Source organism: Microcebus murinus, chromosome 4, assembly GCF_040939455.1.
Source record: "Microcebus murinus isolate Inina chromosome 4, M.murinus_Inina_mat1.0, whole genome shotgun sequence".
Taxonomy (NCBI): domain Eukaryota; kingdom Metazoa; phylum Chordata; class Mammalia; order Primates; family Cheirogaleidae; genus Microcebus; species Microcebus murinus.
The window spans coordinates 32,324,537-32,352,329 of NC_134107.1; the positions used below are offsets into that span (position 1 = coordinate 32,324,537).

The following is a 27,793-nucleotide window of genomic DNA, read 5'->3' on the forward strand; positions in this document are numbered from 1 at the left end:
TTTATTAAAGATAAACTCTCCCTTTGTTCTCTGGAAAAAAAACCCTTCATTTTAAGCCAAAGGTTATGTCTACTGGTTTGCAAACTACATAGTAGAAGCCTCTTTCTTCTAAACTCCTTTTCAGAGAATTTTTGCTCATAAATCTTTTAAAGTTTCTTGTATTTTTTAAGTTTCACAGTAAAATACTGGTTAGAAAAGGAATTTCTAAAAGATAGGCAAGTTTGAAAATAGATAGATTGGGCCCTGCAGTGGCTCACACCTGTAATCCCAGCACTTTCAGAGGATGAAGGGGGAAGGATCCCTCGAGGCCAAGAGTTCAAGATCAGACTACGCAACATAGTGAAACCCTGTCTCTACAAAAAATAAAAATAAATAGCTGAGTGTAGTGGCATGAGCCTATATAGTTCCAGCTACTCAGGAGACTGAGGCAGAAGGATTACTTGGAGCCCAGGAGTTTGAGGCTGCTGTGAGCTGTGATCGTGCCACACTGCACTCTAGTGCAGGGTAACAGAGTGACAACCCATCTTAAAATAAAAAAGAAAAGGAAAGGAAAATATACACATTGAAACAGAAAAACAGTGAAAGGAAATATAAAAAACAGTGGGGTGTGGAGGAGAAGCATCAGAAACACACATAACATCATTTTTAAAGTCTGATAACATGCAGAACTTAAATGCCACAAGAAAAGGAAGAAGAAAATGGGTTAAAAGAAATACTTGCAAAGATGCTGCTGGAAAGTTTTCCAAAACTGAGGAAAGCAATTAAGTAACAAATTCAAGAAGCTCTATCAACCCCAAGCAGAATTTCACTCACACTCCTAAGTCAAGTGCTTAAACAGAAGACAAAGAAAATTCACTAAATGCACCACAAGAGGGGAAAAGGTATATGTCATCAGAGGAGCCAATTTTCTATAGAAATAAAGAAGCCAGAATAAAACAGAATGGCATCATTAAAGTGTTGAAAGACAATAACTCCCAAAGCATAGAGGAAAATATACTTTGAATTTAAATTAAAGTGTTTTTGCAGAAATTGATAGATTCTGGCTGGGCTGGTGGCTCATGCCTGTAATCCTAGCACTCTGGGAGGCCGAGGTGGGCAGATTGCTCGAGGTCAGGAGTTTGAAACCAGCCTGAGCAAGAGCAAGACCCCATCTCTACTATAAGTAGAAAGAAATTAATTGGCCAACTAATATATAGAGAAAAAATTAGCCAGGTATGGTGCCACATGCCTGTAGTCTTAGCTACTCGGGAGGCTGAGGCAGAAGGATTGCTTGAGCCCAGGAGTTTGAGGTTGCTGTGTGCTAGGTTGATGCCACGGCACTCACTCTAGCCTGGGCAACAAAGTGAGACTCTGTCTCAAGAAAAAGAAAAAAAAAAAAAAAGAAGAAGAAATTGACAGATTCTAAAATTCATCTAGAAATGCAATGGACTAGAAACAGGCCCTTGAAGAACAAGCAGGAGGATTTTTTTACTACTAATTATGAGTAATGACACTGTGATACTGGCAGTAGAGAAAATGATGAATAGAACAGAATGAAGAGTCCAAAACCAGATCCATATGTAAATGGTCACCTGATTTATGATTATGGCAGTTGTCACTGCCACACAGTGGAATAAAAAATAGTGCTCATCAGCTCTAGAAACATCTCGAAAAACAAAAAAAAAACAAAAATAAAAAATAGTGCTCAGTTAATGGATATCCATGTGAGAAAAAAATGTATCTTAATCCCTACCTCAGACCATACACAAAAATCAATTCCGGATGTATGGCAGATCCAACTGTAAGAGGTGAAAAATAAAGTTTTTAAAGGAAAACATCATAGTTGCCTTAGAGAAGTTAAAGATTTCTTACATAGGACATCAATAGCATTAATCATAAAGGAAATTTTTGAAAAATAGTATCATATTAAATGATCTTAAAATTAAGACCATGCATTCACCTAAGACAGCTTTAAGAAAGTGAAAAAGCAAGCCGCATAATAGATTTCCCCAAAGGTTTCATATTGGGAATCCATTTTAAAATAACATACACAGGTACGCACACACATCAACAAGACTAAGACAACCACACACACATAAAAATAGGCAAAAGACACTTGATAAAGTAGAATATACAAATAGTTAATCAACTTGACTTGAGTAGTGGTTATATAGGTGTATTCACATTATAAATGTTTATCAAGTTATATATTTAATATTTGTACACTTTATCTTAGATTTCAATAAAATAGTTGACAAACAAAATAATGCATTTATCATTATTCACACAAGTTCAACTACTGTTTGTAAGCTTTCAAAGATTCTGCTCTGAAAAGCAACAGTAACATATATACCAAATGCAGGCCACCAGGAAACAACTATGGGAAGCCTTATCATCATATCATTACTACTATATAATTTTCTTCTAAACTGTGCCACTTTTATTAAATATAGCTTCTATTTATAAAATGTATACAGTGTCCCAAAACTATATTAAGTGCTTTATGTGCATTATGGAGTTTAATTTTCACAACAACCTTTGAGGTAGCTATTACCATTTTACAGACAAGTAAACTATGGCTCAGAAAGTTTCAACAACTTGCTCAAGGTGAAACAGTCAGTGGCAGAACCACTTATTTATGTGAATAAATACAGTAACATAATTAGTTACTTGTCATTATTTACCTGCGTCAGACATACGCATATTGTTTCATTTGTTTTATGACTTAAATTCTATCCTTGTTTAAAAACAGACTTTGTATTTAATGCCCCATATGAACCACTGCAAAGTATAATGTTTTCTTAGAAGGCCTTAAAATAAATACTGTCATATCCAAAATACAGTAGTATTTAAAACCTTTTTCCTAATTCAATGGCATTTTCTCCAATGGTGTTACATGCTAATGAATGCAATTTAGAACAAATAAAAGCTTTAATAAATTCAGACACATACTTCTGCCATGTTATGTAACGTCATCACCACATTACTCAAGCATAAATGCTCTCAATGAATTTATTTCTTTTAAATAAATTCTAAAAGTGTTTTGTTTGACAATGGCATCCAACTTTCAGGTGATTCTTACAATCACAGATTGCCAATTTCTACAATTAACATTTTATCATTTACAAAGAAGCTATATGCTTAGATATTCAAAGAATAATTATTTTGCTTTGCTATCACTCAAAATCAAATACACTTATATAACATACATGTAAACATTAAAGAAGTGAGTTATTTATAAATGTCGATATGCCAATTCTCATTTATGTATGCTAGATTTCAACTGCCTCTTTTATAAAGTAAGTAGACTAAATGTACATGTAAATGTTTTCTAAAATATCATCCACCTCTAAAATTATTCCCTTCTGCATCACAACAGCCTTAATACAAATGTTTTATCTTTAGGAACAGTTGATGATTAATTTAGCCTTGAGGGAAAAAGCACACACACCCAAAAATACCAAAGACCACTTTGCTACAATATGAAACACCTTTCTACCAGAGAGAGTGGACATTCAGATTCCTGATATAAAAACATAGATATAGCACTCGTGTTATTAGGGGCCTACTATAAAACCCACTAAAAGTTACCAAATGCTTCCTGAGCACAGAAACACATTGTTTTGAAATATTGAAATCCCTTTTTAAGATCAACTTTGTCAGCTTTTTCCAATTGTACAGAACTATTTCAAGGCCCAGGGGATGTCATAATCTTGATGCCACTGCATTTAGGTTCCCAAGGGGTCATTAATTTGTGATTCGCTGAAAAGAACACTCACATTAGAAATTGAAGGGGAAGAGGGAGCAATGTAGTAAAGTGATAATTCTTAGTTGAATATGTGAAATCATTTACAAGACAACACGTTGTCAGCAAAAGTGTAGGATACAAAATCAAGAAACAAAAGTCAGTTGTATTTCTATACACTGGAAAAAAATGATCTGATAAGGAAATCAAATAAACAATTCCATTTATGATAGCGTCAAAAAGAATAAAATATTTAGGACTAAATTCAACCACCGAGGCAAAAGAATTATAGACTGAAAACTATAAAACATTACTAAAAGAAATTAAAGGAAACCTAAACTAATGGAAAAATAGCTCATGTTCCTAGGATGGAAGACTTAATATTGCTAAGATGACAATACTAACCAAAGCAACAGATTCAATGCCAACCCTATCAAAACCCCAACAGCATTTTTTGCAAAAATGGAAAAAATCATCCTAAAATTTATATGGGATTTCAAGGGGCCCAGAATAGAAAAAAAAAAAAATCTTGAAAAAGAAAATTAAAACTGGAGGACTCACATTTGCCAATTACAAAATTTACTACAAAGCCATATTAATCAAAAGTGTGTGGTACTGGCATAAGGACAGACATATAGATAGACCAATGGAACAGAAATGAGTCCAGAAATAAACCATCACATTTATGGTCAGTTCATTTCCAACAAAGGTACAAAGACCATCAATGGGGAAAGAAGTCTCTCCCACAAGTAGTGCTCAGAAAACTAGATGTCTACATAAAAAAGAATGAAGCTGGACCCCTACCACACACTAAAATTTAACTCAACATGAATCAAAAACATAAATTTAAAAGCTAAAACTATAACATATAAGAAAACATAGGTGGAAATATTCGTGACTTTAGATTTGGCAATGGTTTTCTACATTTTACACCAAAAGCACAAGCAACAAAGGAAAAAATAGATAAATTGAACTTTATCAGGATTAAAAACTTTTATGCGTCAAAAGACACTACCAAAAGAGTGAAAGACAACCCACAGAATGGGAGAAATATTTGTGAATGATATATCTGAGGAAAGTTTAACAATCAGAATACATGAAGAACTCCTACAACTCAAAAACAAAAAGACAAGGCCGGGCGCTGTGGCTCACGCCTGTAATCCTAGCTCTTGGGAGGCCGAGGCGGGCGGATTGCTCAAGGTCAGGAGTTCAAAACCAGCCTGAGCAAGAGCGAGACCCTGTCTCTACTATAAATAGAAAGAAATTAATTGGCCAACTGATATATATATAAAAAATTAGCCGGGCACGGTGGCGCATGCCTGTAGTCCCAGCTACTTGGGAGGCTGAGACAGAAGGATTGCTCGAGCCCAGGAGTTTGAGGTTGCTGTGAGCTGGGCTGACGCCACGGCACTCACTCTAGCCTGGGCAACAAAGCGAGACTCTGTCTCAAAAAAAAAAAAAAAAAAAAACAAAAAGACAAACAACTCAATGTTCATAGCAGCATTATTCACAAAAACCAAAAGGCAAAAACAATCCATGTGTCCATCAATGGATAAATGGATAGATAAAATGTGGTATGTATATACAATAGGATATTATTCAGCCATAAAAAGGAAGTTCTGATATGTGACACAACATGGATAAACCCTGAAATCATTATGCTAAGTGTAATAAGCCAGACACAAAAGGTTAAATATTTACTGATTCCACTTATATGAACTATCTAGAATAGGCAAATTCATAAGACAGAAAGTAGATTAGAGGTTACCAGGGGCTGGGAGGATGGGAGGTAAGTGCAGTGAGGAGTTATTGCTTAGTGAGTATGGAATTTTTGTTTGGAAAGACAGTAGTAATTGTTGTGCAACATTGTATAATAATGTCATTGAATCATACACTTAAAAATGGTTAAAATGGCAAATTACATGCTATAATATATTTACTAGAATTAAAAAAGGAATCAGGAAAAGAGGGGAAAGGCCCACCAACCCTGTGTGTCTATCCTTAACAGGGAAATTGAAATATTTATGTACATGCACAATTTTGTGGTCTCTTAACTCATAGCACATCTCTAACACTACAGGATAGACTGGATGAGGCAGAGACTATTTAAAAAATGAATTACTTTTCAACACAGTATTACTGGCAGGAAAAGGAAAAAAAAATAGAAAAGAATTACTAACCTAGCGCAGGAGTCCAGACCAGAACATGGCAGTGATAAAAGTATCGCAAAATATACACATGGGATATTTCAGAGGTAAAATCGATAGGGGATGGTCACACAATGATAAGATGAATAGCAGGAAAACAGCCAAGCCAAAGAACACATGCTTCCAACACTGAATAACCAGGAGAAATGGTTCTTTTACTAATCTCAATCTGTGTGGAGGGATAGAAGATTTTGGGAGAAAGATTAACTGAACATAAGTTAGGGACATCCAGAGACTGTCCAAGAAGACAGTTGGAAACAGAAATTAGGTGTTCAGAGGAAGTTGTGGCTAGAGGAAGGTATTTCAAAGTGTACTATATTAAAAAATAATAATAAAAATTGGGCCGGGCGCTGTGGCTCACGCCTGTAATCCTAGCTCTTGGCAGGCCGAGGCGGGCGGATTGCTCAAGGTCAGAAGTTCAAAACCAGCCTGAGCAAGAGTGAGACCTCGTCTCTACTATAAATAGAAAGAAATTAATTGGCCAACTGATATATATATAAAAAATTAGCCGGGCATGGTGGCGCATGCCTGTAGTCCCAGCTACCCGGGAGGCTGAGGCAGAAGGATCACTCGAGCCCAGGAGTTTGAGGTTGCTGTGAGCTAGGCTGACGCCAAGGCACTCACTCTAGCCTGGGCAACAAAGCGAGACTCTGTCTCAAAAAAAAAAAAAAAAAAAAAAAAATTGAAGTCATTGGAGACAGTAAGATTTCCAAGAGGGAATAAAGTATATTTAATGAGAAGAGGGCCCATGAATGAACCTTGAAGAATGCATCCATTTAAAAAGTGAAAAAAATTAATGATGAAGTTGGTTAGAGAAGTGGAAGAATAATCTGAGGAAATTGTGTTTAGGAAGCCAGCAAAGAAAGTTTCAAGAAAATAAAGCACTAATAGTGCTGAATGACAGAGGTCCCACTAGATAAGGACTTGAAAAAAAAAAAACATAGATTTAGTGATTAGCAGAAAGTCATCAGTGTTGACTATAGGAGTTTCAAGAAGATAAAGGAAAATCCCCGGAGAAGTAACATGGGAAATGGAAAGGCACAGCTGAGCTCAAATCACGGCTCTGCAATTTATTAGCTGTGTACCACTGGGCAAGTTGCTTAACATATCTGAATCTCAGTTTCACTATATGTAAAATGAAGACAGTATTACCATTTATTATGACTGTTGTAAGGGAAAAGGATAATTATGTAAAGTTTCTAGCACAGTGGCTGGGACTAAGCAGTCAGAAAATGTTATTATTTTATGAACTGTTTACTTTTACCTTCTCATTCTCATTATATTCTCATTCTCCACAGAAAAGAGTATCTACCAGTATAACATGTGACAGAGAAAACAGACCTAAAACTTTTTTTTAACATAGTACAAAGTGGCAAAAAATTAAAATTAAAAATTGGTCTGTTTTTTGCCTACACAAAGCTAACTATTTGAACAACCAGAAATATCCTTGTGGTGACAAAAATGTAAAGAAAAAGGCATTTTCACACACTATTGAGAAGATTATAAATTGGAATGGTACATTTCAGTTTGGCAGTGTTTATCAACAAAACATACATATCCTTTGACCTAACAATTCTCCTTCTAGAAATATGTTATGAACATGTGCCTACACATATCCATGGATAAACAAAAAGGTTCTCTGTGGCATTACCAGAAAACTAAATGTACATCATAGAGGACTGGTTAAATGAAGTACAGCATACATTTTATAAAAGTACAAAATATAGCCACAATATAAAGGGGGAAATCCTTCCTATTTTACTTCATACCTTTCTCTTTATTGAATCTGACAGTAAGCCTAGATTACTTTCATAATTTAAAAAATATTAAATCAAATAATTTTTAATTTTAGTACACTGGTTTTCAGAAAAATATATACAAAATTCTCTGTAATTCAATGTTTTTTCACAAAAGAAACTTTTGTTCTTTTTAATGTCAAAGTTTAGAACACATTAGAGCCCTCTCTCCTAAGTAATACAATCTTGCCACAGCAGCTGATGCCTAAATTATTCACTGGCCATTGAACTGGCACTCTTCTGTGGTAGCATACATGCCGTTAATAACATTCAGAGTGCTGAATTCCCTTCACGGGAAAATGCTGAAGACTCAGAAGGACATAGGCACATACATTTTGAACTGTGTGAAGTCAGGACTAACATCTAACCCATTGTATCATTACACTCTATTGTCATAGTACATTCATGAAGCTATATGCTCCTTTAAAACAAGGCTATATATATAGCAAAAGGGAAAAACTGATAACCTTTGAAATTAAAGGCTTTAATTCAAAGAATTAGAAAACTATCACACAGGTCTTCTTTTAACCCAAAAGTAACTACAGTCAGTCCTCTGTATCATGAGTTCCACCATCCATGGATTCAACCAACCGCAGATCAAAAATATTTGGGGAGAAAAAAAATGAATGACTGTATGTGTACAGAAAACATAGAGACTTCTTTTTCTTGTCATTATTCCCTAAACAATACAGTATAACAACTGCTGAGGGAGTATTTACACTGTATTAGGTATAAGTAATTGGGAGGGCCAGGTGCAGTGGATCACACCTGTAATCCCAGCACTTTGGGATGCTGAAGCCACGAGGATCACTTGAGCCCAGGAGTTTAAGACCAGTCTAAGTAATATAGGGAGACCTCATCTCTATAAAAAGTAAGAAAAATCAGCCAGGTGTGGTGATGCATGCCTGTTAATCCCAGCTATTTGGAAGGCTGAGATAGAAGGACTGCTTGAGCCCAGGAGCTCGAGAATGCAGTGAGCTGTGATCGTACCACTCCACTCCAGCCTGGGCACAGTGTGAGACCCTGTCTCTATTTAAAAAAAAAAAAAAAGTGTACAGAAGGATATGTGCACATTATATGCAAATACTATGCCATTTTACAAGGGACTTGACCTGAGCATCTGTGGATTCTGCTATCCACATGGGGGTCCTGGAACCAATCCCTCACGATACCAAGAGATGACTGTATTTAACAGGTATAAGCAATTCTAGAACACAGTCATTCAAATCTGATATAAAATGATAGATCATCCTGGTTTATATGACATTATACTTACTACATATTTTACAGCTACAATGTACAGAATTAAATAAACTCACTCTGTGATTAAGCTTTTAAATGTTTTTGCCCTATGCCTGACTAGTAGTGTCTATATATTACTGTTTTATAATATAATTACACACCTGTAAGTGTACAAGAGGACAGTAACAACACCAACTTTAACCAATTAATGTACAAATATACAAAGTTAAAAGCAGCCTCTTCAGATATCACATATGAAAAGTCAATCAGCAATAAAATTTGGATTAAAATTCAGATCTTCTCCATTCGATCATATTCATCTTATTCCTTCTTCAAATTACTGAAATCATTTACTGAATCAAATGCACTGATTTGTCATTTTATAAAAAGAATTAAGAAATTATCATAGAGGAGTTAATTGGGGAAAATAAAGTACAGACTCATTAAAATGTGGGAAATAATCACACAAGAAATATCATTTTTCACTTTGGGAAGGAAGAATGGAAGGAAGTTAGGAGGAAATTGGTAAGGAAGGAACCTAGAAGCTACAAGTGTCTAGGCACATAGGAATCATACACTTTTGGAACTGAAATGAGTCCTAGATAACCTTTAGAAGATGTAATACTAAGAATATCTAGATTGATTCCAATGATATTTCCAAATAGACAGAATTTAGCACATGAAAATGTAGTAGTATTTCTTCTCCCTCTTCTCTTTCTAAGGAAAAACACACTACTTATTGACCAATTGGTCAATCTACATTTTTAAATTCTGACATATATTAAAGATAGCTTTAACACTAAAATTCTCAATTGTCCATAAAATTTTGGGGGAAAAGATGATATATAAATAAAAATGTCTCAAGCAACTCCAGAATAGCCAAAGCAATTTTGAAAAAGAAAAAAGTCAGAGGGTTCATATTTCCTGATTTCAAAACATATTACAAATCTACAGAAATCAGAACAGTGTGGTACACCAGCATAAAGACAGACAAATAAACAACAGAATAAAGAGCCCAGAAATAAACCCTTGCATATAGAATCAAATGATCTTCAACAAAGATACCAGAGCCACTCAATGAGGAAAGGACAATCTCTTGAAAAACTGGATATTCGCATGCAAAAGAATGAAATTGGATCCTTATTTTACATCACATACAAAAATTAACTCAAAATAAATAAAAGATCTAAAACTATAAAATACCTAGAAGAAAATACAGGAAGAAACCTTCATGACATTGGACTTGGCAATGATTTCTTGGCTATGCTAACAAAAACATAAGCAACAAAAACCAAAAAAGACAAATGGGACTATACAACAAACTTAAAAAGCTTTTGTGCAATCAAAAAAAAAAAACAATGAAAAAGGCAACTTACAAAATGGTATCAATAGAAAGTATTTGCAAGTCATGTATCTGATAAGAGATTAATAACTAGAATATAAAGAACTCCTACAACTCAACAACTAAAAAATCAAATAACCTGATTTTAAAATGGACAAAGGACTTGAACAGACATTTCCACAAAGACAACAAGCTTATGAAAAGATGCTCAACATCACTAGTCATCAGAGAAATACATCAAAACCACAATGGGGCCGGGCGTGGTGGCTCACGCCTGTAATCCTAGCACTTTGGGAGGCCGAGGCGGGCGGATTGCTCAAGGTCAGGAGTTCGAAGCCAGCCTGAGCGAGACCCCCCCGTCTCTACCAAAAATAGAAATAAATTAATTGACCAACTAAAAATATATATACAAAAAATTAGCCAGGCATGGTGGCGCATGCCTGTAGTCCCAGCTACTCGGGAGGCTGAGGCAGTAGGATCGCTGAGCCCCGGAGATTGAGGTTGCTGTGAGCCAGGCTGACGCCACGGCACTCACTCTAGCCTGGGCAACAAAGTGAGACTCTGTCTCAAAAAAAAAAAAAAAACCACAATGGGATGTACCATTACATCCATTAGGATAGCTAATATCAAAAAAACCCAGGTAATAACTAGTGCTGGTGAGGATATGGAGAAACTGGAACCCTGGTATACTACTGGTGAGATTGTAAAATAATGTGATTATTATTAATATATAAAACAGCATGGAAGTTTCTCAAAAAACTAAAAATAGAACTACCATATGATCCAAAACTTCTGAGTATATATGCAAAAGAATTGAAAGCAGATTCTTTTTTTTTTTTTTTTTTTTTTTTGAGACAGAGTCTCGCTTTGTTGTCCAGGCTAGAGTGAGTGCCGTGGCGTCAGCCTAGCTCACAGCAACCTCAAACTCCTGGGCTCAAGTGATCCTTCTGCCTCAGCCTCCCGAGTAGCTGGGACTACAGGCATGCGCCACCATGCCCGGCTAATTTTTTATATATATATCAGTTGGCCAATTGATTTCTTTCTATTTATAGTAGAGACGGGGTCTCGCTCTTGCTCAGGCTGGTTTTGAACTCCTGACCTTGAGCAATCTGCCCGCCTCGGCCTCCCAAGAGCTAGGATTACAGGCGTGAGCCACAGCGCCCGGCCTGAAAGCAGATTCTTGAAGAGATATTTGCACAGTGGTGTTCACAGAAACACTATTTGTACTAGCCAAGAGGTGGAAGCAACCCAAATGTCCATCGGCAAACAAATGGGTAAACAAAATGTGGTATATACATACAAGGGACTATCATCCAGCATTTAAAAAGAAATAAATCCTGTCACATGCCAAAACATAGATGAACCCTGAAGATATCATGCTAAGTGAAATGTGACAGCCACAAAAAGACAAATACTGTATGATTCCACTGATATGAGAGTATATAAAGTAGTCCATGGAAAGAGATAGTAGAATGGTGGTTACCAGGGGCTGAGGAAAGGGAGAAAAGGAGTGTTGTTGTTTAATGAGCACAGACAGTGTCTCCAATTTGCAAGACAACAAAGTTCTGGAAACTTATTTCACAACAATGTGAATATACTTAATACTACTGAAGTGTATACTTAAAAATGGTTCAGGCCCGGCGCTGTGGCTCACGCCTGTAATCCTAGCTCTTGGGAGGCCGAGGCGGGCGGATTGCTCAAGGTCAGGAGTTCAAAACCAGCCTGAGCAAGAGCGAGACCCCGTCTCTACTATAAATAGAAAGAAATTAATTGGCCAACTGATATATATATAAAAAAAATTAGCCAGGCATGGTGGCACATGCCTGTAGTCCCAGCTACTCGGGAGGCTGAGGCAGGAGGATCGCTTGAGCCCAGGAGTTTGAGGTTGCTGTGAGCTAGGCTGACGCCATGGCACTCACTCTAGCCTGGACAACAAAGTGAGACTCTGTCTCAAAAAAAAAAAAAAAAAAAAAAAATGGTTCGGATGATAAACCTTATGTGTTTTTCACCAGTTTTTAAAATAAAAAACATTTTTCATACTAAAAATAATTTTGGCCACCAAATTGTCAGCTCAAGATGACAGTATAGTTTACAAATGTAGTCCATGCCTTTCCTAATACATAGGGGGCAGTGCTGACAAAATGTTTAACTAAATGTAAAAAATTATACAATGTGGCAATGTTTAGAAAATATATTTAATATTCCTTTCTAATCACTAATAAAACATGAGAATTTCTGAAATTATAATATAACACTTTTAAAACAAAATGTAGAAGGTTTTATTTTTTAATTTCCATCAATACATCTACCATCAATAATCAAGATTTTCATTCTTCTAGCCAGAAGAGGGGTGGTATCTGTCTGTACACCCAGCTATTCAGGAGGCTGAGGTGAAAGATAGCTTGATAGGAGTTTGAGGCTAGAATGGGTGATGATTGCAAGTATGAATAGCCACTGCACTCCAGCCTGGGCAACACAGTGAGGCCCCCATCTCAAAAAAATTTTGTTTTCACCTATTGGAAAGAAAGATTGTCTAAGACTACTTAAACAGTAAAGAACAGGAGAGGATTTATTAAAATTTGGAAAGTACTTTAGCTAGTCACCTTGCTCTTAAAAGTATTTGAGTACTTAAATCAATCATGAAACTAGAGGAAGTCAGTCCTTTAATATTACTATCAAAAGCTTTCATGAAGCTTAGAACACTAAAGATATAAAAAATTCAATTCCAATTCTATTTAAACATTCTGAATTTTATACTTTGAAGTTTATATTCCCCGCCCCTTCCTCTGGGAAAAAAAAAAAAAACATGGTTTAAAACATACTCTAAGAAACTACAAATATATTTCATGGATTTTCAAATTTCTAAACATTATGAACTATAACTATTTTCACCATGAAGTTAGGACAGTTCTTAAAATATTTAAGATCTAACTGCATTTGTTTACTTTAATTACACAAAATTTCAAATGCACACATTTGAACCACCATCTACTAATCACTGTCCAAATTCAAAAATTATCAATTCATCAACCAAAGTCTAAAAGTGATAAAATGGCTACCACTGGGTAGAAGTGGAAAATCCCATATATATAACTTTATTTGTAAATACTTCAGCATATACCTCTAAGGGATACTGAAAAATAACAACCACAATGCTATTATCACACACAAAAGTTCTACAAATGTACTGTTGATCAAAAGCAAACTGTAAAACAGAACATACTATGTGATACTATTTTTACTGAAAGCATATCAACAAATGTTATATGTTAATGTTTCTATATAACAAAAAAAAAGTAGTAACATGCAGGGGATGAAATTACAGGAGATGTCAAATTATTTAATACTAACCATTGATTTTGAAGAATTATAAAACATGTCAACCTATGATGATTTAGCTTTAAAGACAAAGTTTCATTGTAATTTAGCTTAATTAATTTTTTAAATTTTTCTTGGTGGGGAAGACAGAGTCTTGCTCTCTCACTCAGACTGGAGCACAGTGGCACAATCATAACTCACTGCCTCCTCAAACTCCTGGACTCAAGCCAACCTCGTGCCTCAGCCTCCTTGAATAGCTGGGACTATAGCCATGGGCCACCATATTCGGCTAATTTTTTTTTTTTTAATTTTGTGTAGAGACAAGGTCTCTCTATGTTGCTCAGGCTGGTCTCAAACTTTTGGCCTCAAGTGATCCTCCAATCTCAGCCTCTCAAAGTGCTGGGATTACAGGTGTGAGCCCTCACAACCAGCCCTTAAAATTTTTTTAAAGGCTGTATTTTCACTTCCTCTGACTCAGGCAATCATATCTAAAATATCAGGTTCCTTTGTGTTCCTTGTGTTTTTTTCTTTGTTTTTTAATGCAGAGCTTTAACACACAGTGGTAATAAATGTACTTACAATTATAATGATATTCCTGCTTGACAAGTCAGAAAATAGGCCCAAGGAAGTAAAATGTTTGTCTAAATTCACACACAATTTAAGTCAACAAATATAATCAACCATACAAAGCATCTATCTCCTTAGAAAATCAAAAAAGTTTCTAGTAAAAAGCAAAATAACTACTACCGTGTTTTCCCGAAAATAAGACAGAGTCTTATATTTATTTTTCCTCAAGAAGACACCCTAGGGCTTATTTTCAGGGGATGTGTTACTGTCCCCTCAAAGCCTCAGCTTGTAGCACGCACAGGATGGCCGGGACCTGACAGAGGGAGCTGCCCACACCTTTCCAGTCACCTCTGAGATAGTAGCTGTCACGATGGGGCAGATGAGAAGGGCTGCTCATCTTCTTTACCACTCCGCAATGAAATGCATGGGTTGTGCAAATATGCTATGTAGCCACGCCTATCGCTAGGTCTTATTTTCAGGGTAGGGCTTATATTGCGCAAATGCTTAGAAATCCTGCTTGGGCTTATTTTATGGGTAGGTCTTATTTTTGGTGAAACACAGTGTACGCAAAATAACCATTCATTTACACCAAAAATCCACCTCAAATCTATCCATTTCTTTCCACTGCCACCACCCTAATCCAAGCCACCACCTATTTTCTGTGGACTACACTTTAAGGCCTCCTTCCTAAAGGTTTTCCTATTCCTACTTTCATTCTCATCCCCATCCCTCTCCAAATAGCAGCCAGACTGGTCTTACTCTGCTGACTAGGCTAGAGTGCAATGGCATCAGCCTAGCTTACGACAACCTCAAACTCCTGGGCTCAAGTGAGCCTCCTGCCTCCACCTCCCAAGTAGCTAGGACTACAGGTGCATAACACCATGCCCGGCTAATTTTTAAGTTATTTTTTGTAGAGACAGGATGTCTCTCTGTGCTGCTCAGATTGGTCTCAAACGACCCACCTGCCTAGGCCTCCTGAAGTGCTGGGATTGTAGGTCTCAGCCACCATGCCCCACCTGATCTTCTAAAAGCAGAACAACAAACCATGTTGCGGCTGCCCTCTAACCTCAAGTCACACCACTACCTAATCCAGTCCAATAGATCCAAGTCTCACTAGCAGGCTTTCAGATTCTTTACCTACCAAGCTCTTCCCAACCTCTGAGCCCTCACATATACTCTTTCCTCTGCCTGGGATTCTCATTCCACCCACTCTAGACGGCAGGATCCCTCTTCAGGTCTCAGTTACTGTATGACGTCCTTAGAGCTTTTCTCCTACCCATCCAATATAAAGTAGGTTCTATAACCAATTAGATACTTGGGAAAAGGTAACTTAGATCCACATCTCAAACCAATCATAAGAATAAACTCACAATGGGTTTGGGATCTTAATATTAAAAATATAATCAAATAAGTACTAGAAGAAAACAGGGTAAATAAATGATCTTTAACTTCTGTGTGGCGAAAGGCTTTCTAACTGTGACTTGAAATTCAGAGGTTATAAAAAAGATAGATATAATCAACCACACAAAAAAATTTTATATGGCAAAAAAAAAGACAACTGAAAAAATGGAGGAAAATACAACATATATCACAAATAAAGGCCTAGAAACTCCTTATTTATAAAGAAATCTTAAAAATTATAGGGACAAAGGGCCAGATACTTGATAGAAAAAATGGGCAAAACATGTAAACAATTTACACACATTCAAAACTGTTCAAATGACCCTTTAATATGACATGTTTAACTTAACTAACAAGAGACATGCAAATTATTAATAAACTATACAGTTTACAAATACAAAATATACAGTTTGGCAAAATCTTTAAAGAATAACATATTCTGTTGGCAAGGGTATAGAGAAATTGGCACTATCATACATTGCTGGTGGGAATGCAAATTGTTGCAGTCCTTACTGAGAGGAATTTGGATATTTAACAAAAGCATATATGTATTTATCTTTTGTCTGATAATTCTACTTCTAAGACTTTACCCTGAAGATACATCTCCAACTATATGAACATATATGTACATAAAGTTATTCTTGCATATTGTTTTTAACTGCAAAACACTACATCAGTAATTAGGAAAGTGGCTGAATAAACTATGGCAATCCACAAAATAAAGTAACATTCTGCAGTAAAAACAGAAAGATCTCTACAAATTGCCATAAAGTGATTTCCAGGAAACATTGTTAAGGATAGCCAAGTACAAAGAGGTATCTAGTATGTTACCATTCCTATAAGAAGGGGAATTGAGAAAACATATATTAATCTTTATCTGCTCATATGTAGCCCCTTTTCCCCCACACATACACACAAATAATAAATCAGAAACTAATGATAATGATTACCAAAAAGGGTTGGGCAGAATAAATTAGAAAGTGATAAAGGGAGGGAGTAACACTTTTCTGAGATAACCTTTTTGTATAGCTCTGATTTTTAGAACATGTTAATGTTTCACACAATGAAATTGATCAATCAATCAATAAGGAATAGAAAACCAAAAATGGAATACAAACAAAATCAAATTAACTTAACTAAATTTCAAATAGATAACATAATTACTACGAAGGTGAGAGAGAAAGGGTTTAGAAAAGAACTAACTAATTTTGGAACACAATATTTTCACTACATATTCCAGGTCTAAGGCTGAAGGAAAAAAAAGAGCCGTAAATAAATGTTGTACTCTCATTAGTAAAGTAGCAGTAGCAAGGGTGAACAGTTCCAAAACTCCTTTAAATGTATTCTATTCTATTCTTTTTTGAGACAGAGTCTTGCTTTGTTGCCCAGGCTAGAGTGAGTGCCGTGGCATCAGCCTAGTTCACAGCAACCTCAATCTCCTGGGCTCTAGCGATCCTACTGCCTCAGCCTCCCGAGAAGCTGGGACTACAGGCATGCCCCACCATGCTCGGCTAATTTTTTCTATATATATTAGTTGTCCAATTAATTTCTTTCTATTTTTAGTAGAGATGGGGTTTCGCTCTTGCTCAGGCTGGTCTCGAACTCCCCATCTCAAGCAATCCGCCCGCCTCAGCCTCCCAGAGTGCTAGGATTACAGACGTGAACCACTGCGCCCGGGCTAAATGTATTCTAGAATTAAGCAGATATATATCATTGAGGATAATGAGAGCCAGTTTCTTGGTGTCAGAGAAAGGTTTATAATCACGGATAAAGACAGAATATCTTAAAATAAGACAACAATGAAAACAATAATTCAGGCTTGCCACATCAATTGACTATTATTACTTTCACGAAAGATTTCTCTGTAGTATGTGATGCTGTTTGATAGCATTTTATCCATGGTAGAATTTCTTTCAAAATTGGAGTTAATTCTCTCAAACTCTGCTGTGCTTTATCAACTAAGTTTATATAATAGTCTAAATCCTTTGTTGTCAATTCAACAATGTTCACATCATCTTCACCAGGAGCAGATTCCATCTCAATAAACCACTTTCTTCGTTCATCCATAAGAGGCAGGCCCAGCACTTTGGGAGGCCAAGGCAGGAGGACTGCTTGAGCCCAGGAGTATGAGGTCACGGTGAAGTATGATCATGCTATTGCATTCCATCCTGAGTGACAGAGCAAGATCCTATCTCTAACAAAAATAAATAATAATAAGATCTGAAAGTTGAAAAGCCCTCCTTGATCCGCGGGCTTTAAGACAGATGTTGTATGAGCAGGCATGAAAACAAGCAACATTAATCTTGTATATTTCCATCAGAGTTCTTGAGTAACCAGGTGCATTGTCAATGAGCAGTAATATGCCAAAAGGAAATCTTTTTGTCTGAGCAGCAGGTCTCAACAATAGGCTTAAAACATTCAGTAAAACATGCTGTAAACAAATGTGCTGTCATCCAAGCTTTCTTGTTCCATTTCTAGAGCACAGGAAGACTAGATGTAGCATAAATCTTAAGGACAATAGGATTTTTAAGAATGGTAAGGCAGGGTATGGCGTCTCATGCATATAATCCTAGCACTCTGGGAAGCTGAGACCAGATGACTGCTTGAAGTCAGGAGTTTAAGACCAGCCTGAGCAAGAGTGAGACCCCGTTTCTACCAAAAAAGAATGGTAAATGAGCACTAACTTTAACCTAAAGTCACCAACTGCATTATTCCCCAACAAAAGAGTAAGCCTGTCTTTTGAAGCTCTGAAGCCAGGCACTGATTTTTCCTCTCTACCTATGAAAGTCCTAGATCGCATCTCCCTCCAGTATAAAGCTGTTTCATATACATTGAAACAGCTTGTTGTTTAGTGGAGCCACCTTCATCAATGATTTTAGCTACATCTTCTGGATAACTTGCTGCTTCACTCTGCACTATTATATTATGGAGACGACTTTTTTCTTTAAAATTTATGAACCAACCTGTTAGCTTCAAACTTTTCTTTTCCAACTTCCTCATCTCTCTCAGCCTTGATATAAACTGAAGAAAAGTTAAGGCCTTGCTCTCGATTAGGTGTTAGCTTCCGGGAATGTTGTGGCTGGTTTGATCTTCTATCCAGACCACTAAAACATCCTCCTTATCAGCAACAAGGCTGTTTTGCTATCTTATCATCTGTGTTCACTGGAGTAGCACTTTCAATTTCCTTCAAGAAATTTTCCTTTGCATTCACACTTGGCTGTTGGCCACAAGAGATCTAGCTTTCAGCCCATCTCAGCTTTCAACATGCCTCCCTCACTAAGCTTAGTCATTTCTAGCTTTTGATTTAGAGTGAGATATGTATGACTCTTCCTTTCACTTGAACACTTAGAGGCCACTGTAGAGTTATTAAATGGCCTAATTTCAATATTGTTGTATCTCAGGGAATAGGGAGCCCCCGGAGAGAGGGAGAAACAGGGGAACAGCCCATAGGTGGATCAGTCAGAACACACACAACATTTATCAATTAAGTTTGCCAACTTATATGGGTATGGTTTGTGGTACCCCCAAACCATCACAACAGTAAGAAAGATTACTGATCACAGATCACCATAACAGATCTAATAATGGAAAAGTTTTAAATACTGTGAAAATTACCAAAATGTAACAGTGACTTGAAGTGATTACAACATGCTGTTGGAAAATGGCACCAAGAGATTAATTCAACAGTGTTGCCACAAACCTTCAAATTGTACAAAACACAGTATCTGTGAGGCACAATAAAATGAGGTATGCCTGTATATTTTCTAGCTTTGCCACTGAAAGGGCCTAAAGCAGTTAATACCCTAGTATTAACCTAATACCACCAATGAGCATACCCAGCACTAGTGTCCACATCTTGTTTTCTAAACACCATTCTCCAACAAAAGGAACAGGAGCTCCTTAGGGAAATGGCCAATCCCAAGGCTTGGGGCAAGAAAAGTACAAGGTAAATCAGAACACCTTGTGGTGCCAGAAATTAAGCCCTGAAGGAAGGATGTGGCCATATCATGGGGACACTAGAGTAAATTTAAAGAGGCTTGCTGGACAATCTGGGATAATCTGTGCAACAAAACCTATAATGGCAAGCGATAGGCTATAACCCATTGAATTAAATGTAAATCCATGAGAGGGAGGGAGGAAGGAAAGGAAAGGAAAAGGAAAAGGAAAAGGAAAAGGAAAGGAAAGGAAAGAAAGAGAAAAGGGAAGAAAAAGCTCCTCCTTATAGAAGAATTCCTAATAGAAAAATGATGGAATTAAAAATCATCATTTGGCAACCCTCAGTCATAGTTGCTTAAAGCCAAATTAATTGGTCAGTGAAAATAAGATGAGAAACAGTATACATGAATAGTCTCAAAGTATCTCTCCACAAGATACTGTACTTATTAATTATAAAAAAAATAATAACTTTATAGTGGAAAAACTTGGCAGTGAGACCAACTCAATCAAGTGATCAAAGTTAACAATACTCATGATGGGACAAATTTACATCATGTGCCTTCCAATGTGTGAGGCCACAACATCACTTCTGAAGTTTTTGTCAAAACCACATAACTTGAATCTAAACATGAGAAAATAGAAGACAAACCCAAATTGAGAAACAAAGTAACTGGCCAATACAACTCAAAAAGTGTCAGGGTCAGCCAGGCATGGTGGTGCACACCTGTAATCCTAGCACTCTGGGAGGCCGAGGCCAGAGGATGGCTCAAGGTCAGGAGTTTGAAACCAGCCTGAGCAAGAGTGAGACTCTGTCTCTACTAAAAATAGAAAAGAAATTAATTGGCCAACTAAAAATATATAGAAAAAATTAGCCGAGCATGATGGTGCATGCCTGTAGTCCCAGCTACTCAGGAGGCTGAGGTAGTAAGATCACTTGAGCCCAGGAGTTGGAAGTTGCCAAATAATGTAATGTGTGATCAAAGATTAAATTTGGGGCCAGAAAAAGGGTCATCAAAATCTGAATAAAGTCTGTAAATTAGTTAACAGTAATAAATTAATTTTAATTTCCTCAAGTAGTATTTTAAATAGTTTAAATAGTTTATCAAATCAATAATACTGATGTTAATTGATGATGGTTTTAGTAACTATATTGAGGTAATGCAAGAGAATGTCATGTTTAGGAAATGTACACTTAAGTTTTAGAGGTAAAGAGGCTTCATACCAAAAACTGTAGGAAAAGTAAGTGTGTGTGTATGTATGTGTGTGTGTGTGTGTGTGTGTGTGTGTGTAGAAATAGAAAGAATGAGTGATAAAACTTGAGTGGTCAAATGCTAACATCTGAAACATTTGAGGCATCTGGGTGAAGGATATACAGAAATTCCTTGCACTATTTTTACAACTTTTTCATATGTCTAAATTTTTTTTATTTAGATCAAAAATTATTTCAAAGGTAAAAAAAAAAAAAAAAAAAAAAAGGTTTAAGTCCCTCCTGTTATTCTCTCTCCTTGCTCACAGTACTTTACTTTTTTTCTGTTTGTGCATTAGATCGTAAGCACCATAAAAACAAGAGACTATATTTGTTCTCCTCAATGTATAAGCAGCACTCGGCACAATACTTTACACTTTAGAGGCACTAAATATTTTGAATGAAAGACTTAATCATAGACCATAATTACAGTTTCTACTCAAATATCCTTCTACTGATACAATTTTAAGAGATCTCCAATCAACTGATGAATGGATACATAAGATATCTATGCACTGAAATATTATTTAGCAATAAAAAGAAATTAAGTACTGATACATCCTACAACATGGATAAATCTTGAAAACATTATACTAAGTGAAAAAAAGCCAGTCAAAAAGGACCATATATTATATGATTATACTTATATGACAGGTCCAGAAAAGGCAATCTACACAAACAGAAAGTAGATTAGTGGTTGCCTAGGCCTGGGGGTGTGGCTAAGGGGTGAGGAGGTTTCTTTGGGGGTAAATATTCTAAAATTGATTGTGTTGATGGAGGCACACAGTGACTATATTAAAAGCTATTGAACTGTACACCTTAAATGGGTGAAGTTCAAGGTATGTGAATTATTCTCAATAAAACTTAAAAAAAGAAAACTTTAAGAGCTCTGCTAGAATGGTTAACAGAAGGTCTGATATATATAGTAATCTATGCCTATGTAAAGTACTTTATGTGGTAAGTTGCTATGTTTGCAGCCATAATGTATAGCATTGAAAACCAGTTCATTAGAGAATTTCCTAACCTTCTATTAAAACATCAATCAAATCATAACTTGGTAAAAAAAAAAAAAAACTTCTATTAAAATTAAACTCAGTAGACAATCTTACATTTCTCTAATAAAGATTGCCAAACAAAAAAAATAACTATTTTATGATATAGAAAAGAAATTACCAGCAATTTCAGCCCAATATCTAGCCTTTATAGGTCAAGGGTGGGTGAGAGAAAATGCTCTCAAGACTAGTCAATCCTGGCTCCTTCTCTGCTCTCGAGGGTTAGTCTAGGATCATCTCTTCCCAGGGGCCTTCTCTGCCCCTCAGATCAGGTTGAAGTACTCTCCTCTGGGTTCCTGCTGCACCCTGTACATATTTCTACCCTAGCACTTCTTGAAATAAACTATTTTTCTCTTCCATTTGGATGATAAAGATCATATAAATTAATGAACATGTACTAATCACCTCTGTATCCCTAGTACCTACCATAGTACCAGCATCCAAAAAAGTCTCAACAAAAAATTATAACATTACAATAGCAAAAAAAAAAAAAAAAAAAAAAAAAAAATGGGCAAAATATTTGAACAGACATTTCTCAAAAGACATACAAATGGCCAACAGGAATACGAAAAAATGTTCAACATAATTAACCATCAGAGAAAAACAAATCAAAACCACAATGCAGTATCATCTAATCCCAGTTAAAATGGCTTGTATCAAAAAGACAGGCAACACTGAGGGAAAAAAAAGAAAAAAGACAGATGCCGATGAGGATGTGAAGAAAGGAGAACCCTTCCACACTGTAGGTCAGAATGTAAATTAGCATGGCCACAATGGAGAACACTATGGAGGTTCCTCAAAAAACTAAGAACAGAATTTACATATGATCCAGCAATTCCACTACTAAGCATATGAGGTCGGTCTCGAAAGTCTTCAGCCATGTAAACTGTTCTCATTGTATTACCAATGGCTGGATACTTTCAGGACAGCCCATGTATATCCAAAAAAAAAGAAAACAATATATCAAAGATCTCTTTACATGTCATGTTTATTGTAGTACTATTCATAAAAATATGGAAGCAATCTAAGTCCTCATTAACAGATGAATGAATAAAGAACATGTGGTGTATATATACCATGCAATACTATTCTGCCATAAAAAAGAAGGAACTCCTGTCATTTACAGCAACATGGATGGAACTGTAGGCCATTAAGTTAAGTGAAATAAGCCAAGCACAGAAAGACAAACATTGCATGTTCTCGCTCATTTGCAGAGCTTTAATTTTTTTTTTTTTTAATTTTATTTTGAGAACCTCACTGTATTGCCCAGGTTGGACTGCAATGACATCACTTACTGCAGCCTCAAACTCCTGGGCTCAAGGGATCCTCCTGCCTAAGCCTCTTAAGTAGCTGAGACTACAGACAGGCACAGGCCACCACACCCAGCTACTTTTTCTATCTTTTGTAGAGTTGGGGTCTCTCTATGTTGCTCAGGGTCTCAAACTCCTGGCCTCAAGCGATCCTCCCACCTCAGCCTCCCAAAGTGATAGCATTACAGGTGTGAGCCATTGTGCCCAGCCATATGCAGGAGCTTTAAAAAGTGGATATCATGAAAATAGAGAGTAGATTGGTGATTATCAGAGACAGAAAAGGGGAGGGGGAAAGAAGGAAGGGGGAAAAAAAAGAATATAAATGTATTCATTACCATGGATCTATATACTTAAAAATGGTAAAGATGGTAAATTATATATGTATATTTTACCCCAATAAAAAATTTTTTAAAAAAAATTTGTGGAGTTTTACCTACAGTGTAAATTTGAATCTATCTGACTTGTATAAGTCTCAGTTTTCTACTTATCAAATAAGAATGACACCAATTGTCTTACCTAACTCAAGAGATGAGAAGTGAAAAACAAACTAGGAAATATAAGGAAACGTACTTTGAAAAAATGACGTGGTATAAATATATACTGTTCTATTATAAACTACTCTATATAAAATATTAGTTATTATTTTATGGGTCTTTCTATGTAATTTAATTTTGTTACATTTTGTCTTTGATACTTCAGGATCTAAGAAGGCATGAGGGGTGAGAATGACCTGAACAAGAACTGATATGTCTAAACTGTTCACCATTATATACTTTTTTTGTCAATTATTATATGCAAAATACAAAGCATTTTTTTAATTCAGTAACAATTAACGTTAAATTACTCAGTAAAGTAGCAAAGAATATAACTGCTATACAGGTTACTTTACAATCTACTTTCCTGTCTCTGTGCCCTGAAATGACTCAGAACTACAGGCTAAAATTCTATATTTAAAAAGAAAAGAAAAAAGAAATTCATGACCTGAATGTTGCCACCACACCTCATAAATACAGCACCTTCGGCTGCTAAAACCTTTTATGCATTCAAGAGCCCTATGTGTTCTTGACAGAAACCATATTCAAGAAGCTGAATTTAGAACATGCTGACCTTGAGCAAATCAATGCCCTTAGCATGTACTTCTGGCTTCGATCACTGCAAGAGCTAGACAGCCTCACCATCTATAGTAGTCAACAATTTCTGGCCACTGTCCCCTGTCTATTTTAAGATACCCCTACTACATTTCTGTGTTACACAGTTCAAAGAAATAGAATAACCCATGAACTTGTGTTTACCTGTGTCTAACTAAACACAGGTTTAAGCCTGTGTTTACCTTGGAAATCAGGGTATGTGTGCTTTCACTGTGCTTTGCTCAAAAATATTTAATTTGGTAAGTTTCCACTTCCTGCTTTCATTTTTTTAATGCAACATATTTTTGACAAAGATTGACAAATCAAGTATAAGACACTTTTGCTTATTGCCTAATCAGAATTATAAGTTACCTAGTCATAAACCGAGCCAGAATCGACAGGGTTCAAAACAAAGTACAAACAAATATTGAAAGAGAGTAACAGTTATTTGCCTTTTTCATGCAAAATTACACTTGTATTAAAACTGTACCTGATTAAGGACTATACTACATTTTCACCAATCTACCTTAATATTCACTAACTCTTCTAACTCTTGGATCTAATTGACTCATAAAGTCCTTTAAATTTTTTATCCAGGCAACATCAACCAAAATGATTACACTAGTTACTGTTTACAAATAAGAGCTTCATTTTTTTTTACCCTAATACAGAACCTGTAATTTAGTATGGCAATTGTATAACTTCTGAAAGGTAAATTATTTACCTGAAATTTATATAAACACAAATTAGAAACTACTAATTGTACTTTGTAATTATTCATAGCTTTTTTTCATTCCCAACACAGAGACTGATATAAAGCTAGAAACCAGTATCATAAAATATTTACCATTTTAGATTGCTTTTTGAAGGATTTCCCTCACCCTCTTGAAACATTTAGTAAACCAATAGACATTCTCAAGTATAAAAAATAAATGAGGCTTTTTTTTTTACTTTCATCTAAAATATTTCATAAAGAAAGGGAGGCTAGGTATCACATGAAGCTAAATCTGATATGCAGAATAATGCAATACCCAAATAAAGTGAAATCATTTACTAACAAGTAAACTAAATATAGGACCCAAGAAGCTGGAGCCTGGGAGTTTATATAATACGCTAGCTGACTATAAAGCTCTTAAGACAGAATCCATAGAGTAGAAAGGGAAAGGGGTAAAATAGTACCATTCTTCGTGTGCTGTTAAATAAGATTTTAAAATAATTTTTCCAGAAAAAAATTAACTAAAAGCTAATCTTGCATTTCATTAAATTAAAAAAAAATATGTCAGAAACACAGTGGATCAAGTAAATTGAATTATGTGATATTAATAAGAGCTGCTACTCTGCAACAACAGCAAATTACCTTTTAACTGACCTAAAAAGTTTTAAGAATAGTTTCTAGCACTCTACTACTAAAAACCATATAATCAGGAATATACTATCAATAAATCAAGCTATATTCCTAATATATATTTGAATAAACTTTATTACTCTGAGTAGCATAAATGTACAATTCCTTATGATGACCTACTGATGGTAAGGCATATATATATATATACACACATATATATATATTTCCCCCCCAGGGGAAGAAATTCAGCTATTATTATTAGAATTTGACAGGCTTCAAACACATATGATAGGAATTTTTATCATTAAAAATCTACCTAGTAAAGTTTTAGGTGACCAGTGACTTTGTCTATTAGGTGTGCTGGTCCTGGCCCAATTCCTAGGACAGTTCGAGAGCCTGGTGCAATCTGAGTACGCCCAACATCTCGGATTAAACTCACAATCAGTCCCAGCATTTCCGTGTGGGTCAGTAATTCAACCAGGGTTTCTTCATCAGGAGCTTTGACCACTACTTTTTGGGCTGGCCACAGTATTCCCACTGTTTGAGCACTGCAGGGTTTCTCCTTTGAACTTGCTTATAGGCAGAAACAGCAGCATGACAGCACTGGGCAGCCACTTTTCCTTTTCCCATCTTTAAGTTGGTTCGAACCACAAGAATCAGTTTGTACTCCCCATTTTCTCCTAAGATGCTTGCTTCAGTTTCAGTCTCTGTGTCTGCCTTGCTCGTCAAGCTTTGGAGAGCATCCCAATGTGTACTCGGAGGCCCAAGCCCAGGCACATGCCACAAGCAACTCCAGCAGCCAAGGTGAAAGCACCAGGATTAGCCAAATATTCCATAACCAAGGATGTGCAGGGCATCTAAAATACCCCTGCTCCTTCTCAGTCTCGCCTTCCCGTTCTTCACTTCTAGGCAGCTAACATGCGTCTGACGGGCGAGCTCAGTAAGGCACATATTTAGAGTTGACTTTTGGAGTAATTAATTTCTCCTTTATTTTGTACTGGGGACTACAGTACACACTTGCAAGAAGAGTAATCAGGTACAATGCAAAGGCAGATGCAATACTGGAAAATAACTACCCCTTAGTGGATCTAAATTTATAACCCTCGTGTTCTAATAACTCCTAATAAAAACTGCATGTTTTTGTCTATTTAGTAACTTATGAATGACCAATATTGGCAGATCCTGTATTTGCCCATTATGTTGGGCCTTGCGGGGCTATAGAGTACACAAAGACTATAAATTTGTTTAGGCTAAAATGAAAATAATTCTCAAAATTATGAAACTATGCTATGAATTCAAAAACATTTTCACACGCAAAAATGAATTTTTGAGTCTTAGTAATCATTAGCTAGCCCATCAGACTATTGTATTTCAAGCTAGTATTAATCATGACATTGTAGTACTTTATCAATATTTACATGGAAAGTGTTTAATTCTTTAAATTCTCCACATAGGACAAACACCAAAATAGCATTACTCATAGCATATAAACTGGTTATGAAAAGGTGGCCTAAACATTCATGGGAGCCATATCTAAATCTTAAAATCATTGATCAGAATAACTGCTTGAATTCTCATACAGGTTGACCATCCCAAATCCAAAAACCTGAAACTTTTTGAGCACTGAATGACATTCAGATTTTCGGATTTGGGATGCTCCATTGGTAATGCAAATATTCCAAAATCTGGAAAAATCCAAATTCCAGAACACTTCTGGTCCCAAGCATTTCAGATAAGGGATACTCAACCTGTATATAGTTTTTCCAAATATTCATTTACATATGATTATGCCTTTAATAAACTATTTCTCAAGTGCTGAAATGTTCCAAGATATATTTTAAAAATACTGTAAAAAAACACTTTTCCAACATTTAACGACTTCTGTTTGATCATCATTGATCATGTCTTCATATCTTCTTTATCATTCCTTCATGTCTTCTATTAACTATAAAAATAACCAGATGTCTTTGGCATGGAATTTTGCAGTGGAGATTTCTATTCTGCTTGAGCAGATTTTATGCCTAGATTTTAAAAACCTTTTTAAACCGTCAAACCTAAACTGATCTTGTCTTTATTTCCTTATTTAACAGTATTCTCCTTCACCACATACACTTACAAAATTATTTCAGTTAGCAGAAATTCAACATTTATTAAATAACCAAAAAGTAAATAGTTGTACT

The 27,793-nt window shown here is 35.9% G+C and overlaps 1 protein-coding gene and 1 pseudogene across 6 annotated transcripts in view; both read right to left on the reverse strand.

Annotated features, from left to right (window-relative positions):
- HIPK3 (homeodomain interacting protein kinase 3) overlaps nt 1–27,793 on the reverse strand; it is a 114,422-nt gene that overhangs the window by 51,563 nt on the left and 35,066 nt on the right. The window lies entirely within an intron of this gene.
- LOC105857479 (peptidyl-tRNA hydrolase 2, mitochondrial-like) lies at nt 11,142–27,790 on the reverse strand (annotated as a pseudogene).